This window comes from Ambystoma mexicanum, chromosome 4q, assembly GCF_040938575.1.
Source record: "Ambystoma mexicanum isolate Mex_15411 chromosome 4q, UKY_AmexF1_1, whole genome shotgun sequence".
Classification (NCBI taxonomy): Eukaryota; Metazoa; Chordata; class Amphibia; order Caudata; family Ambystomatidae; genus Ambystoma; species Ambystoma mexicanum.
The window spans coordinates 939,119,233-939,137,216 of NC_090928.1; positions in this window are offsets into that span (position 1 = coordinate 939,119,233).

Here is a 17,984-nt window from a genome sequence, read left to right on the forward strand (position 1 = left end):
ATTGCATCATGTGTATGATGTAACATTAGTCCCTGAAATGACAAGGGGAACACCCATTGTATTTGACCTGTTAGAGATTCTCTAATCATTAATCCATCTTGTAACCTAATTCTCTTTCTGTTCTTCAGCAATACTCTCAATTCCTCTTTCCCTTTACAATCATTTCCAGTCAGAGGATTTTGGTCTGCATCTACCAAGTGATTATAGAATATGCCTAAAATTGGGTCTTCCTTTTGCGCTTTGATCAGGTCCTGATCTGGGGTATCATAACTCCATTGCACTACAGGCTGTTCAACTTCCTTTGGAGATTTGGAGCGTGTTATCACATCTACCTGTACTTCACCAAGTAGGTGTTCAATGGGAAACAACTCACCCATTACAGCTCCAATTTTGGCTAACTGATCTGCTTTGTCATTCCCCTCCTTGTACTCACCTGGCGTCTTTAAATGGCCTCAGATTTTTCTCCAGTGTATTGACAAATCATTTTCTGACATCAGTTTGTCTATGGCTTGAATCATCTTGCCATGTTTAAGAGGTGTTTTGTTATATGTGAGCATACTTTACTTTTCGTCTAGGCAAATATTCTACAAAACTGTTTTGCGCATAATCAGAATCAGTCACTAAAACTATCTACTTGAGTTTATTTTCATCTGCTGAAGCAATTGCCTTGTAAATGGCAGCTAACTCTGCTACTTGGCTACTCCTAGACCCAATCCTCATGCTCACTCTTGGAATGTTGTCACATTTAAACCAGTTATTTCCTATTCCTGCTACCAGTTCTTTTTCTGTGTTATTTTCCACACAGGATGCACACCCATCTACATACACTGTTGAAAAATCCCTACATTTCCAATGTTTTTCTTCCCACATTTGGGCCAGCGTAATCCTTTTGTAAACATTGAACTAGTACCCTCATCTTTGTTCTCTGGTCCTGCAATATATTGTTTAAACCCAGAGCCCTTAGTTTATGTTATTCTGGAAGAAACAGGAATTGTTTTCTGAGTAATATTTCTATTTTTTGTCCCATCCTTTTTGGAAGATGCACTGCCATCCCTCCTTAATGTCCTACTCGACTCGTCATGTAATAGAAACTGGCTGAGCCCCTCTTTTCTGATCCTGGAGGGGCCTGTCTCATGAGGGAACAAACTGTGTAAACAACAAAGTGAACAAAGGCTATCCCGCCTTAGCACACATCAATGGGTAGATATAAGAATCGTATTGAACAGAGGGGATCCACTAATCAGCACACATGGTCAGACAGGATATAAAATGTGAAACAATTTATTCAAGCATAGCAATAAATCACAATATCAAAAAACATTCTAAACTAAAACAAATCACACAATTAGTACATCGACAAATCATCAACCACTAGTTGTGTATCTACGGCCTCTGGAATTGACTGTACTGAAAGAACATCAATCAACTATTGGCAAAACAGCTAATCTTTACACACATCCTCTGAATATGGGTGAAGTTATTAACAGTGTGACCTAAGTTCCACTATAGATGTCGACACATTGTGTTTCAGGCTATAAAGGGCAGACGGTGTCTTGCATCGCTTCACAGGTGTAGTTCAACCCACCAAGCTTTCCTCCGGACTTCCAAATCCAAAAACGATATAGATAGAATTCCCCACATATGAGAGATAATTCCAGTTAGACACTTCAATTGTTTCTATGTGGCTTGGACCAAACACTATTCAGCACATCATGAATGTTGTGTGTTCAATGACTGCTTACTTGTTAGATGTAGTATCCGGTCCCCTATGCACCTAGTATCCAGATATTATTCCACCAGCGTACCATCTCGTAGTCCCCAGATCTCCAATCTTCTGTAAGATCTTGCGGTATAGAGCTCTAAACTGGGGGTAAATGTGCCAACATAATGCCAATTTTCGGGCGTAATTAGCGCTGCGCTATTAGCTCATGCTAATTGCGAAGAAAATGCACCATTGGTCCAATAGACCCAATGGGGAATGGGGAATACCCATTACCGCCAAACCCTTGATCCGGCACTAACAGTGCCGGACCGGGTGGTAGTAACACTATTAGCCCTGGTGGTATCCCAACTCGTGATGAGGCCCAGTAAATGTATAATTGATGATTTTGGCATTTTGACGACACTGTGAGGCGGGACGCGAAAACCAGAACACCCAGATTTAACAAGCTGCACTACTTCGACCAAAATCTCCACCAAGGTTTTTAAAATTAAGGTACTTTGGTGTTTCCCTTATTACTAAGGGTCTCTTCTAGATAATGCTTTTTTCAACAAGACTGGTTAAAACATAACAATGTGCCTTCTGAATCGTACACACCACTATGTCAGACCAACTTTCGGTTTGATTTACTATTTTTTCAGAATCACCACGCTTCCTTTGAGACTTTAGCTTGTTTGCCTTCCTGCCCGTGGCGTGCGCCTTAAATCAGTTGGCTACAAAAGCCAATTTCCAGTGAGCACACACACAGCTTTTGCTCTCCACTGGGGTAAGCACTCTGTTTTTCCTACAATTGCAATATAAACATGAGATTCATTCTAGTTTAGCCCATAAGACCCTAAAAACAATCCTAAAAAATGTTTTTCTTCATGTGTCTGCCTCCACACAGGGTTCAGTTTCCTCTTCTTCGCCCTGATGAAGGCATCTATCAAAGATTTTTGCCCAGCAGGTGGCATTTTTGCCGAAACGTGACATGGATGTTATTTCAAAAAACTTTTTAAAGTTCACTTGGACTTTTTTTCTGATTGAACTCCACTTCAGATATGGATGTTCTGTCTGAATAATACTTGGAGTCTAGTTCCGTTTTTGGACTTTTTCATGACACAAGCATGTCAGCAGACCTGCATTTAACAAACAAAGTTTGTCCAACCAAATAATTGGTTACTGTTGTACCTTAACATAGGCCACCTTTTCTTAATTTGTGGTCCAACCTTGATTTATTTTTCATCAGATTTCAGTTTGACTTATGTTCACACAAACTTTCGTTTTTTTCTTGTTCTTTGATGTTTTGATTCTTTCTCTACTCCATGTTTTGAACATTGCATAACTATGAAAAAGATTTTCTGTTTTTAGAAATGTTATTCCATATAAGTTTGTCTTTTTCTGATTCCTGCTTTTTTCCTTTCAAATGCTTTATTAAATTTGTAAACCATATGGATTGTTTTCAGTATCTATAGAGGCTTCAACTAATTGTGATATCTGCTTTGGATACAAACTAGTAGAAATTATTTAAGTCTTTCTAAAAATTTGTTTCAGCATAGTGGATACCATTGTTTACCTTTTTTTCTTAATGTCCAGATCCACTTTTGCTTTAGGGACTTTCCCAAATTTACTTTTTGTATGAAGTTCTCAGACAAATCCAGCAGAACCGACAGCAGGATATGTGTCTCCTCTAGATAAACCTATATACTCATGGGCTAGCCTAAACCATCTCTCCAATCATTCATCAGGGATTCGAAAAAACCGTTTTGACAGCCAGCAAATCAGATTGGCCCCACCACTGCCACATTTTCAGGTACACTTCTGAAGAGTGTGTAATGCCCAGACTAGGGCCATGCCCTGGGCAAGGGACTGGTCTAAACCAGTCCAAACCATTATAGAGGGTGCAGGGCTAGGCACAGAGTGAGCCCATGTGTGCACAGCAGACATTTGATGCCCTCCTTGTGTCATTCCTGAACAAATAAAGGCCCCAAAAACAAAATGGCTGAGAGCAGAATTTAGATAAATACATTAGCTCCAATGGCAACCAAAAAAGTACTTTAATAATAATTTAGCATTTATATAGCGCTATGAACTCTCAGGCATCTGAGCCCTGCTTATTATTAACCACAGTGTATGGTGCTCATTTATCAACCTCGGAAAGATGAAAGGCTGAGTTCAGCAGGCTCCGCACGAATGTCAAAGCGAGCGCTGTAATCGCTGTGCTATCAGACCAGCCTGTACTAATAATGTGGTAGATCGGCTTGTATCACCAGTGTAGCAGAACTAAATTATAGCTGCCACCAGCCTACTCAATAAAAACAACATTGGGTGATATAATCACTCTGGAGCCAAAATGGCGGTCTTAAAAATCACACCTGTCACAAGGTCCATATGGGTAGTAATTGGCTATCTAGACTAAAAGCCTTGCAGTAGCAGGGGGTGTCAGTAGCAGTCTCGTTGTTGACAAAGCGAGATCAGAGATCCTAGGAACCATTTTCGGGCTCCCAAATAAAGGAAATCAGAACTTCCACTAATATAATTCGCCCTTAACATGTGCGCACTGAAAGTTGCGGCTGGTCAGCCCTTTTAAATATGATAATTTTCCATTAACAAACACGTTTTGGAAAATCACGTGAACGTTTCTTTAAGTTATCACTGTTGTGCTTGTTATTTCCCATGTTATTGTAATAAGTATATATAAAATGATATTTCGAGTATATATTTAAATTGATTATTGGCTTAATAAAGTGTGCACCTTTTTGGTTGATTATAAATTAAGTGGATCCTATGTTTTGGACTTGTTCCTACAGTGTTTATAGTAGGTGTTTTGATTATTTTCTTCATGATCTTATTAAAGTGTATGTGATGCCCACAACATGTCCACCCATTCTGGATACTAAGAATAAATATATAAATGAAATCACTGACGCATCTATGTAGTTCATCAAAGGTACCTTTGTTTCTTTTAAAAATAAAAAATATTTTAAATGGATCCTTGAATCATAACTTGATGTTAGGGTATGATTCATAATTCATAATCCCCAAACACAGTGACACCAGGTGCTGCTGGGAAGGCCCAATGTAACATGTGGCATGAAACTCCCATACATAAATTAGAACACTGTCTTACGGATATCACAGACAGCAGGGCCTTTGACACTTATTGGTGACCTGACTGCCCTTGGAAGGTTTTATGTGGATGCCCGTGGGACGTCCAGGCATCAATGACAAGTTAGAATTTGGATTCCCTAGGATAAACATTGCACTAGGCCATAATTACAGTGGATACATTGGAGCATATGTACATTCAGGCACATAGGAGCACATATCGGCAGGATAAATCATAGCTGGACACCTAGAAGGAGATCTGCAGTGGGAGACATGGGATAAAAATGCATTTGAAGACTTAGGAGCAGAACTATTGATGACTCAATTTGTCTAGGCCAGTTCGACCAGTGTGGATTGCTCGAGAGACGGGATAATATTGATTATTGATGTAGGTATCAGGGTCTAATAGAGAAATATCTTAAATAATTAGATGATAACACCAAGGAATGGGCTGAGAGCTCACTAATAGAGCACATAGAGCAATACTGCATTAGCCCTGGGAGAAAACTTTCCTTGCATTGTTCTTGACTAGCAGTGCCTGCCTGCTGAGTGTTAATGGCACACTCGTTTCTGTGGTGTCTCATTCTCACTAAGAGAGCATGTTAAGAAACCTTTCTAGAATTTAGTTGAAACATTGCAACCTTTCAGGATCTCAACAGCAATCAGAAAATAAACTTCAAAAATATAGTCAAAATATTAATAAGGCTTGTATCTTTCCATGTCTAAAACGTTCAACAGAGAACCTTTTACCTCACTACGACTAGATTTGACAAAAGAATGACAGCATGAAATAACCCTTATTGTAAATGTGGGTTATGCCAAATGGTAGATCATTGCCATACAACGTCAATTTCACATTAACACTGACTACTATTGCAGATTAAGTCATTAAGCCCAAAGTAATGACTTTGTCTTCCTATATTCGACGTCTATTTATGTGTGATGAAGGCATTCTTGTAATGTTAGAAAGATACATTCGTCCTACAGATATCTCCCAGCAAGAATCATTAGATGTTGTTCTGGGAAAATGAAAACAGTGAATGGATTGTAAAATTAATCCTAATCCATTTTTCGTGAGGTTGGCGGAATTACCCATATCTCAGAATTAATCAATTTTTCACATTCACGTTTTTGCCTAAGGGAATAGAACTTGTATGGGGACATTTTTCACCAAATGTAGCTAATCCTTAGATGGGAGCCTTCCAGTAAAGATGTAAATAAATAGGCAATAACCCATTCACGAATTATATTCAGAAACAGAGCCAACATATAAATAATGTTTTTGATTTGGATCCTGAGAGGATCGGGTCTCATTCAATTCTTGGGCTAATACCTGCAAACCTATGTGTTATGATTATATATTGTCACAGATTGTCTCAAGAACACGCCAATTCCCAAAGATGGGTCAAGGGTTTATATTTGATGTTTAGTCAAGGGGCACTCTAAGGGCAATCCCTCTTTATAACTGGAGCTATGCAGTACCTTCCTAACACAGAGGTCCCGCAACATCAGACTTGTCACTGGAGATTGGTAACATCTGCTATCTAACAGTTGTCTAGCTGCCGGGATGCCTCATTTCTCTATCTCCCTCAGGGAACAATCTCCAAAGCTTTTAAAAAGATGGATACCTTCCAGACTCAGAAAAATCACTTGATCTCTTACTGTCATCACTTCTTTCTCAGCAGTCACCTATCCCCATGTGGCCAGGGGATGGCAGCTGCTCCCTGATCCTGACCCTGGGGGTGGCTATATGAGGGAGGATCACATGGGGGAGGCAACCTTCAAGGGAGTGATACGGCATCATCAGATGAGGCGTGGTATCCCTCTTTTCCTTCTAGGGATACCCTGTCCCTTCCCCATGCCTTAATGGCATATTGTCATGACCCCCTCACACACCCATGAAAGCTACTGAGAATGCCTTCCCATATTCTGCACATAAGTCATCAAGAGCTGACTTCTCTTTCCCTGGATGTAAAAATACTGTAACGAGGAAGCTGAGTGGAGTAATGAAGATCGATAGGGGCCAGAATTACAAGCTGCACTCTAGTGGTTGCAAGTGCATACTTGATGCCGGGACATTTAAACCACTGAGCCAGCTGACTGAAGGGAGATGCTGGCTGGGAGAATCTCATCCTCTCAGTAGTGACTGAGAGTCTGCTGCACTGTCAAAACGTCCGTGGAGCCAACCGGCTCTGGGAGGAGGCAGAGGAGAGCAGATTGGAAGAGCCAGTCCGCTGCGTGGATGACACGGGAGGAGGGAAGACTTCTTGGCATATTCAGGCACTGAGAAGCAGCCTCCACACCGCTTGAGTGCTGAGCTACCCAGAACAGGCAAGCGGAAGCCGCGAGGGATGCAGATGCCACAAAGCAGAGGCAGTGAACCTGGGAAGAGGGACGCCAAAGAGCTGCTTCAGGCTTACCATGGGAGAACCGACATATGCCACAGGGACGCCGGGTCATATTGGCATCCCCACAGAAGGAAAATCAGAGTAAATAAATCATATGAAAGAGAGTGGGAGACTTGATATTTCCTAAAGAAATATAACCAAATGAATACAAAATATTGTCAAGTTTGCACGTTTGTCCAGTGAAACACAGAGGAAACTCCTGGCAGGAGAATATACCAGGCAAATTCAAGGTGCAAGTGTGTTAAATCAAGCACAAAAGAAAGTCCCAGCAGGAGAGCACACCAGGCAGATTCAAGTTACAAGTGTGTTAAATGAAGCACTGAATAAATTCCTGGCAGGAATGTATACCAGGCAGTTACATGTTGCAAGAGTATTGAGTCAAGTACATGAGAAATCCCTGGCAGGAGAGTATACAAGGCACTTAGAAGTTGCAAGAATATTGAGTGACATGCATAAGAAAGCCCTGGCAGGACAGTATACCAGGCAGATTCAAGTTGCAAGTGTGTTAAGTGAAGTACAGAAGAAAGTCTTGGCAGGAGAGTATAACAGGCAGATTCAAGTTGGACAAAGTGTAAAGCAAATTACATGAGGGAATCCTGAAAGGATAAATTAGGCATAGCCAAAGACTGTATTGAATCATACTAATCATACTAAAATGAGAAGAAACCTGGCAGGAGAGCATACCAGGCATCCTACCAAAATTAAGACTGATAGTCAAGTTGTTTTGCATACAAGTTGTTTTGCTGACCAAAAGAAACCCAAGGAAAACGTATGTCCTTAAAGGCTAAAGTACAGTGATGGGTAATCCAAGAGAAGGTAGTCATCCTCTGGAACTGTGAACCTTATCCATCTGGAACGTATGTGTTGGAGTAATGCCTTTTTCCCTTTTGAACATTTGCGCACTTTTCAAGGCCAAAGACGTCCATTTTCAGCTAAGAGTTCATCTACAGAGCGTGAGGGCCAGGATAGTATTTTGGACACAGGACGGTTTTGCTTTGAACATCTTGACATTGGACAGACAATTCGGTTTGTTTTAGGCAGGGAAACATCTCCTAGAATAGGCATAGTGAGGCATTTTCCAACACTTTATAGTTTCAATAAATGTTTATGGCCAAAACCGTGAGCTCTCTGTGTCCGTGTTTCATTCCTGGTTCAGCATAGATCCCAATCATAAAGGTAAAACAGTCACAGTTAAGAGATATACCTCCTTCGCCTTTTGTGGTAACATGGGCCAAGAGAAGCATTGGTCGAAGTGAGGGGGAACGGTCGGGAGCAGTGTTCCTCTACTTTAATTTGTTACTGTTCATAGCTCCACTACTCTTTGCAACCATTTTCACCATTCCGGAACTGTTCTTTGTGTAGTTAAAGCACACTTCTCCACTTTACCACCGGATAACAGATACAGCTGAATCGAAATCTATTTCAACTCAATTGGCTTTCAACCAGCATGACTGCAACCCTTAGAAAATGGGTTGCACGTTGCTCTTTTGCTTCCTTGACTGTCCCCCGCCTGAGCCACAGTCCTACTACTTTTATGGTACACTTCTATCACAGAAAATAAGGTTATACTCTCAAGAGGGATGTGAATGTCACCCAGTAGCAAACCTAACACAAAGTACCAAGGTCCAAAATAAATCAAATATCCAAACCATATTCTATTAGAAATATACATACTTTAATTAAACACACTATCTGCAAGAAAACTAAATAGAGAAACTGTACAAAAACCCATCCCTGTGGAAAGAACAGAGAAGATGTAAGAGAGAGAGAAAATGCAGAACACTGGGCAAAAATACAGGGGTGAAAGGCAACGCAACAACCACATTGATCTTTGAAAATGATATGTCTTTATGGTGCACAAGTGATCTAACCAGTCTCTAGGGGCCCAGAATGGACCAAGGGGGCAGTTATGCCTCAATTGAACCTTCTTGGTGGCTCATCTTAGTCAAAACAGGCTTTGAGCAGTAGTGCAAGCATATTGAGCTCGGTTTGGTTATGGTCGATCATGTTGGCCCAAGCAGCAAGCAGGCATCAATCTGAGTCAGATGCAATAGCTCAGAAAGGGTTCAAAGGTGACATTCGGCAATGCAGGTTGGAGCGCACACCAGGATCTGTTCGAGGCCCAGCCATTCCAACACATGTGGTAACTCCTGGGCAGCATTGATGCTTGACAGTCCAGAGGTTTGAGACGAAGTTCGGTGATGGTTCGAAGTGGTGACACTGTTGCTCCGGTGTGTAGTTTGGCGAGGCAGCAGTTTGAGTTCGAGCCAGGTAGGGTAAGTCTTTGAGCCGCTCTCTGACACTCCAGTGGTTCCAATCGGGTCTGGCGATGAGCAATCAATTCAGACGGGAGACACACTTTGTGAGGCTCAATGCGGCATCAAGATGGTTCAAGATTGCAAGCATGGTGGTTCAAAGGTCTGACTGAGTGCCAAAGGCCGCACTGGAGTTCAAAAGCAGTTTCAATATTTTTATGCAATGAAAAGCAGGGATCCTGGCTGTGTTGGCTCTCAGGATGCTGTGTGTCCCACTCTGGGGCTTCATGGACAAGTTCAGTCCTTGTTCTTGTGCTTCAAGCAAGGGATGCTGGTCCGCAGAGACAGGAGTACTTCACAACAATGATGTCCTGGTCAAACAGTGGGGCTGGCAGAGATGCAGGTCCTTTTCCAACAGCAAGTCACTCCCAGTGTGCCCTGGGAGTGGGTATGGAACAGCTCTCACCTCAGACCCAGTCTGCACCTCACTGGTGGAGGGTTCTAGAAAGTCAACACTTACAACCAAGGTCCAATGGATTCGCTCTCAGGTGTTTGTTCCAAAGTGAATCTGAGCATGAGTTGGGGACCCCTTCTTTTAAAGGTAAAAGCCCTCAAATGATTAGTCTAAAGCTAGCCTGCTTTAACAGTGTTATCCCTGTTCTTGGATCACGTGTACTTTGCCTCCTGACATCACACCCAAAGTGCTTTGGATGTGGGGCGGGGTGGCAGGAGGGAAATATAGAGGTAGAGAGAAACAAGGTGGAGTGGCTGTTTCTCTGGTGGTTCCTACCCACACAAAGGATCAAAGAGAGGCAACATCCAAGGCTAAGGTATTGCTGCCAGCAGCAAGGGACGCTTGGCTCTGGGGCACCCACATAACTCTTCCATTGTTGAGCTGGCTCACAGGGGTGACACATGTGTGATATCAATTGGATGTGGCTGTAATAATTATGAGAAATAATTATGAGAAATACCATCCACTATACCCTAACTCAGGTATTGCTTATATTTAAAGTTGAAAATGCCACCAGGACAAACAACTCACAATTATCAGATTTTGGAACAGAGCTGCACATCATAAATGCATCCTGTGTGCTGTAGTGCCTTGGGCTGCCACTGCAGCTGTTGAGAAGGCACCTGCTATGTTGTATGGGAGAACAGGGACTGAAGATCAGGATACTGATGCAGCTGGGTACAGGTGTCTACTATGCTTTTGTCATGGAGTGTTGTGCAGAGGGGTTTCTGGACATCAGACATCCCTCTGTGAGAGAGAATTATCCATATGATTTCAAATACAAATCAAAAAATTCAGGACTCTACTTTCTTGCCTAATGGTGATGCTTCACGGGCAAAATCCACCCTCTGATCGTACTCTCTCCTAGCTCTCTCACCACACTACTACTACTACCCCTCTCTGAACTCTACTAATGGGCCTCAGTCCCCTTTGCTACTCCCCCCCTCTCCACTCTACGACTCCTCCCACACTTCCTTCCACAATCACCCTCCTTTCGTCCTTCCACTCCCCTTATCATGCCCTCCCTACTGGTTCCTAGTGATTGCATCGACAGCCAAACCATCGACAACCAGGCCATTGACAAAAAAGCATCTAAAAAAACCATCAAATGCATTTGTTTTTTATAAGGGGGTTCCCCCAACCACCCTTTTTAAACCATTAAAACACTTTTTTACTAAACTAAACCCTTTACCATTGAAAAAAATGCATTCAAAGGTTTTTTAATGTATTTTTTCAGTGGTATGGTCAGTCGATGCTTTGTATTTGATGCAGTGACCAGATACTCTCCCTACTCTATCCGTTACACTCTCACGCCTTCCATGCATACTCACAACCAAGCACCACTTTCTCTCACTAGCCAAGACCTTGCCTTGCATGCTCCTTCAGCAATTTTACTCAACGCCCCTTTTCTGCAATCCTTCCCCTGTCTGGGCCTTTGGTCTTCCACAATCTGCTAAATTGACCTCACCCAAATAACGCACATCTTCCTATTCCTGTTTTTATCCTCCTGCTCCCTCATCCACTGGCTATCTCCTTCACCTGATTGCCGGGCCAACCGTTGGCTTTCTTTTCATCTGGGAGGTGGTACAGGTGAGTAAAGGCATACATGAGAGCTTTATCCCCACCTCTTTCTAAAGTGTGTGTAAGTCGGGTTTCAGCAACGGCGTCCAGCTACAGGTTTCTGGAACACAAGGGGTGCTGAATTCTCTCTGTGGCCTGTTAGCAGGTAACAGTCTCATGCTCATTGGTGTAGCAATGGGATACTTAGTGCCCTGTGAGCAGTCTCTGGTGGGGCTCTCTGCATGTAGGCAGTTCGTATAGTTGTTCTGCTTGCTGAAGTTTTTCACTTCCTGGAAGTCTCTGACTCTGTCTTTCCTGGCCGGCCCAGTTACTCAGGTACTGCTTGTATTTTCGTAGGGGAGACAGAGACAGACTGGTGAGCATCTCGGTATTGGGCAAGATTAGGTAGTTCTTGTGTCAAGCATGCAGGCAAATAAGGAAGGGGTATGGACTGGGCCCCTCCCAACTCCCACTGCCTGCCTCTTGGGTATAACTGGCTCTGGGAACCTCCATGGTAGGCCTTTCATTCCAGGCTTAAAATGGTCACCATCACCTCTTGACCAGGTCAACTGGCCCTGTCACAATTTGATTTTGAAAAGGATTTTTAGACCTTGTTGCTAGAGTTGAATAAGAATAACCGATAGTTAATTGGAGAGCACACTAGTTAATTTCCTTTATAAAGCAGACTACTGTAATTAATTGCTTTGGTTGTCACACCTTTCCTCTTTTTTATGCTATTCTTCCCCACACTTACAAAGGTGCTATGAACTGATGACAAATTGCCCCAGTGCATTTTTGTAGCTAGTCTCAGCCCGGCCTGAAGATGAACAGAAGAAGTACTATAATCTATGATGACATCAATTCACTCTGAGCAGTAAGGTTGAAATAATGGATAACTGTTGACATACAAGAAATCAAATGTTGTAAGGGTAAGACATGTATTCCTGTGATCCACGGGATTGCAGTAGATATTTTCAAGCAATAATACAAAGATATATATTGATGCATCTATATTTCTTTTATATTGTTTTTACCGATTCAATTCACTAACGGGAGTGAGGATTGAGAAGCATGAGAGGTTAGTTTAAGACTTTGAGTTAAGTGGCAATATTGTCTAAATATGTGATCACCACCAGAAAAGGCTGAGTATGCCTCCAAGTTAAGGTCACTCTACTTGAGATATTTTTAGTATCTGAATGTAGATCATTCTGAATAAGCTATTTGTCTTTAAAAAAATGTATTGATAGCTGGACATACACAACTCACACGTTGATCATATTTCATCCATTGACCCAGGTTTTAGGATGGATTTGGTACCTTATATATTTATTGATCATTATTAATTTATGCATGAATATAAGTGAGGGATGTACTGATAACTATTATTTCTTTTCTTTGGAACAGCGTTTTCCTAAGAGCTGGGATTGATGCAATGTTCCTCGTGAAGGCAGCAGGAGCTTAGGAGATACTGAAGATGTGTTGAGACATATGTAGACATTCCGAAGCTGGACTGCAGTTAACCACTTCTAGGAAAGGGAGTATGAACTTTTTTGTAGTGGTAATGTAACATGAAAAACCATGTATTTCTTTTTACACTTAAGCATCCAATCAATGTAGAATTGCTGTGACGAATCAATGGTATTCACTCCTTCTCCCAGAGGGGCCACCCCCTTTGAGGCTAGGGCGTGAGCCCACTCTGTGGGACCTCACTGGGAGAGGCTCCCCCCCCTAGAGTGCAAGGACTCCCGTTCCGGTGAGGAACTCCCGGGTTCAGCCACACTGTCAGCATATATAGGACAGCCTACTGGGAAGAAGAATGCAACATACGTATATGAGGCTGTAGGCAGAGCCATCAAAGAACATAAAAGGAGACGTACCTTTAAGAGTCTTGCATGTTACTAAGATGAGTATAGGAGAGAACAAGAGAGTATTGGATGCATGGAAAGCCCTCTAACGTGATCGCACAAAGAAGGGGTAGAGTCGAGACAAGTTGCAGAGCCCACGACCTTTGAATAGAGGAGGTTTATCAAATCAAGATGCCGGGAGGCCGGCAAGAATAGCCCTGGGGAAAGCATTGCCTGGGAGAGAAGAGGTATCCAGGACCTAGTGGTGGCATGACCAAAAACAAATCAGGGTAGGCAGAGCACCCACACAACTATGATTCTGCTGGGAGCGAGCTGAGCTCCCTTTCATCCGTATCTGAAGAAAGTAGCAGCCCAAGGGAAAGCCGAGAATGGGACGCCGATGGAAGCCAATCTGAAGGAAAATGAGTACTGAGAACAATACCTCAGTGAGTGGCGAGGCCTCCAAGGTTCCCAAACTCACCTGATGGTACAGAGGAACAAAGGAGAAGCAGGAGGCACCCGTAGAAGGAATACATGAAGAATACAACTCGTCCCAGTCATAAAGAAGAGTAAAGAAGAACAGAATCATTTTAGAACCAATGTGAAAGGTGTCTAGAGACAATAACCACTAATTCTGTGGGGGAATAACACACAGGGAGTTTGTCACTCGTCCCACTCCCCAAGAGGAGACACAAGGACTAAAGTTGTTTAACTGGAAATGTGGATAGCTCATAGAACAAATACCAAACAAACTCAAAAGTGCAAAAGAGAGAGATTGGAGACACATAGCCTGGGAGGAAGGGATATGGCCTCATAAGCCAAGGGAGGATAAGAATGTGCAAAAGTATGTAAAGACTCATTGGCCAGATATATAATTAAGGAAAGCACACCACCTAGGATTGTTGTCCAAGAATAAAAAGAGCTCATGGAGGAAGTATCTAAGCTTTATAGAGGGGGATTATAAAATTAGGAAGCAGGTGAAACAGAGGTATTTCATCCAGCGACTATTGAGGAAGCTACCAAACCAAGAAAATAATGATCTTTTCTTGGACAAGTCTAAGTTGTTTATCCTAGTGGTAGGGACAGGTAGAGGTAGGTTTGGACTGGGACATATTAATTTAAGGACTTCTTGACGACTGACGAACACCCTTAGTTCTTTTAGATAGGTAGAATAAACCCTTTAGCAATAGGGAAAGATAGGCTGTATCCATTAATTTCATTAAAAACACCACTAAAATGTCCTCATAGTTAACGACTCATTCTTCCAACCTGCCATAGTGCCAAGGTCTTGGTAGCAGAGTAATTGTGAGAAGTCAGAAAGCACCTCGGAATGGGATGGTGTTTCTGAAAGTGGACAATGACATTGGCCCTCATTACAAGACTGACAGTAACCGTGCCGGTAAAACTGGAAGGTTGCCACCAGACTTGCAACATTTACTGGCGCCTGGCTTGCTGGAATAAGTGGGGGATTACGACCCTGGCGTTCCCGGAAAGTCAGGCACCAGTAAATGTAATTCCCCATTCCCCTTTGAGTCCCATAGGACTCACTGGGAATGGGGAACACAGAGGCACCGGCACTCTAAATAACGGTGCCGGTGCCTCCATTACTATCTGCTTAACCTGGACTCTGGCAGGCAGACTCGTAGTGCTCCGGTCTGGTAACAACGATGCTAGTAGGTTTACCGGCACTGTTGTTACCAGACCGGCACACTTGTAATGAGGCCCAATTGTCTTGTTCCAAACCATATGTGGGTGAGAAAGGGAAGAAATACTGGAGCAGGCAATAGTGTGTATTGAGGAAGGAATGTAGTGAATTTGCTCCATGGGAAAAGTTCCCCTAGGGTCACCTAGGCACGTAATTGCAGTGTGTTATAATTAGGGTGGACACAAGGGAACAAAATCAAAGGGGGGGGATTACAGTGGAAAACCTTGAAGCGAAAGTGCAGCAAAATCAGTGTGACACATGGGAGCAAAGCATAGCAGGCCGAATTGTAGTCGGACACCTAGGAGCACTACAGTATAATATTGAAGGCTAAATCGTGAGAAGGTTAGAGGAAAAACACAAAGGAGCACAATTGCAAACAATTAGGAAGGCACTTATAATAAGGAAAGACATGCAAAAGGCATTACTGGGCATAAAAGTCATATCAAATCATTCAATGTCACAGTGAAGTATAAGAAGACCTAACGGGAAAAACAACAGGGTCTCCTCCATAAACTCCCAATCCTGACCTCTGCTGAAGGCTCCCATTACACGTTCTCTCTTTGCCACTCTCAAACTTTCTCTCCCAGTCTCTCTTTCCGTCTCTATTTCTTTTTCTCTCAGATAGGTGCACTGTACACTCTGAAAGAAAGATCTGGGTATTAGCAGATGAGGAGCGGGAACTCACTCAGGACTCCACGTATTACCCTATGTTACAGAGGCATAAAGCTTTTGAATCAGAGAAAGAGCTGCCCAAGAGAAGGAAACGCCACTCGTTTCACCTTCCTTAGCATTTTGGTTGGGGTGCGGAGATCGGACTCAAACCTCACTCTAACTTGCTCAGGTGCTACACTCCGGTGGAGCCTGCTTAAACTTTTCCCTATCAGAGCAAATTGTGGCGCTTTTCAGGAGATTGGGGTGGGGGACAGAACCCCTGATTCACCACAATTCTACAGCATACACAGCTGCAGACCCAAAAATGAACCCCCACCCTCGAACCACCACCCCGCACCTGGTATTGAGTTAGCTCACTAACGCTAGTTTCAAAATCTTGCTGAAAACCTACACATGAAGGTTGATGATATTAGGAGCAGGACGGTTGAAAGGTGGAGTGCGGATTCCATGCAGGGGCCCTACTAAGCAGCATCTACCAGCCAACCTTGGGCCTAATACTAGTGCAGTGGATGAAGGAAGGTGTTGAAATGTATGTTGACAGTGAAATAAAAAGGATTTTGGGGTTAGATGCTACTGCATGTGCCAGGTAGTAGACCACTGTGGTGTGGGCAAACAGTTGACAGTAAGAGGTCAACCAACACGTATTGGTCCCACTCCTTATGTCAAAATAGCTGAACTGTCATTTGCAATGTTGCTATACACGTTTTTGCCATGTTTAAAAGGGACAGAACCCTGTAGGTGTTAACTGGTCTGCATTAGTTAGAGATAGATCGCACGTGCAGTTCTAGGAAATGAGAACCACTCGCGTGTGGGTAAAAGTAGCAGATTATTAATTGTGCCGACCTCTGGTAGGTTAAAAAATGTCCCCAGTTGTCGAATATCCTGTTATGAAACCCATGGGCCATGGTTTGCAGGATGTACGCTGGAGAACATTTCCAGATGAAATCAACATTTCCTGTACCTCAGACGATCCTCTTGCCCTGGCCTGGAAATCTACAGCGTGAAGGCATTTTTCATTCCTTTCCCTTGTTTGTGTTGGCACCAGAATGGTCCATCGTGGGCAAGTAACCGTAGAGAGGTAAATATTCCGCATAATGTAACGCTGCACACAGGGACTAGTCTGTCGTTTACCACACGGGCTACCAACAAAGAGGTTAGGCACCGAATTCGGAAAGACTGCACAGTTAATGCACGATATTTCTTCCCAGATGGTGCTGCAGAAGTGTGCCACCAGCATAGATCATGTCCTACAGCAGAAATCCTGCATCTGGTTTTGCGTTGAGCAAGACAGTAACATGTATTTATTTATTTATTTCATTTATATAGCGCACAAACAACCCGGGGGCATTGAGGCGCTGTCACAGGTACATTTCTAATAGTCATGTTTTTGTCACACAGAGGGGTCATTATGAGTTGGGTGGTAAGAGATACCAGGCACCGGTAAGTAATCCCTTACTGCCCAATTCCGAGGTCCCTTAGCGGGAACCGTAAAGGAAGTGTGGTCTGACCACACATCCTTTACGGGTCCCGCTAAGGAACCAGGGTGCTAATAACGGGTCTGCTATTCGCGGGCCCATTATTAGCGCCTTCCCCATTCGCATTGAGCCCTATGGGGCTCATATGAGAATGGGAAATGGTTGGTTAAATGGGGACTTACCGGGTCTGCACAGGTCGGAATGTCCCGGTAAGTCCCCATTCAACCAGACCAGTGCCGGACCCGGTATTGGAGGCAGCAATGTGGCCCACAGTCATGTTTTTGTCATGCAATAACAGGGTAACATAGTAACCAAGTGGTATTATCATTCACATTATCATATGTTAAAGTAGTGTAGAAGGATTCATTTTCTGGCAAATAGTAGAGGGCGGCAGGGGGAGTAAACTAAAGGTGCCAAGGATCACAACGCAGCATTGGTGAGCAGGAAATTGTCCATTTAAAAGTTATTTCGATATCCTCTATATATACTTTTGAACTTGCAGACAATCTCTATCCCTTCGAGACCTCGCACCAAGAGGATGCCAAAATAGCAGATGTGCATTACTATTAATATTAATAATTAATGTGATTTATTTGTTAACGCACCACATGCCCATGAGTGGGGACCGCTTTACACTAAGCCACCACGATCCCTTAGTTTATAGGATAACGGGCATTTCTGCCATGCATTATTTCATGTGGCTTTTGCTATTGTAAGAACAAAATAAAGTAACCTACAGAAAAA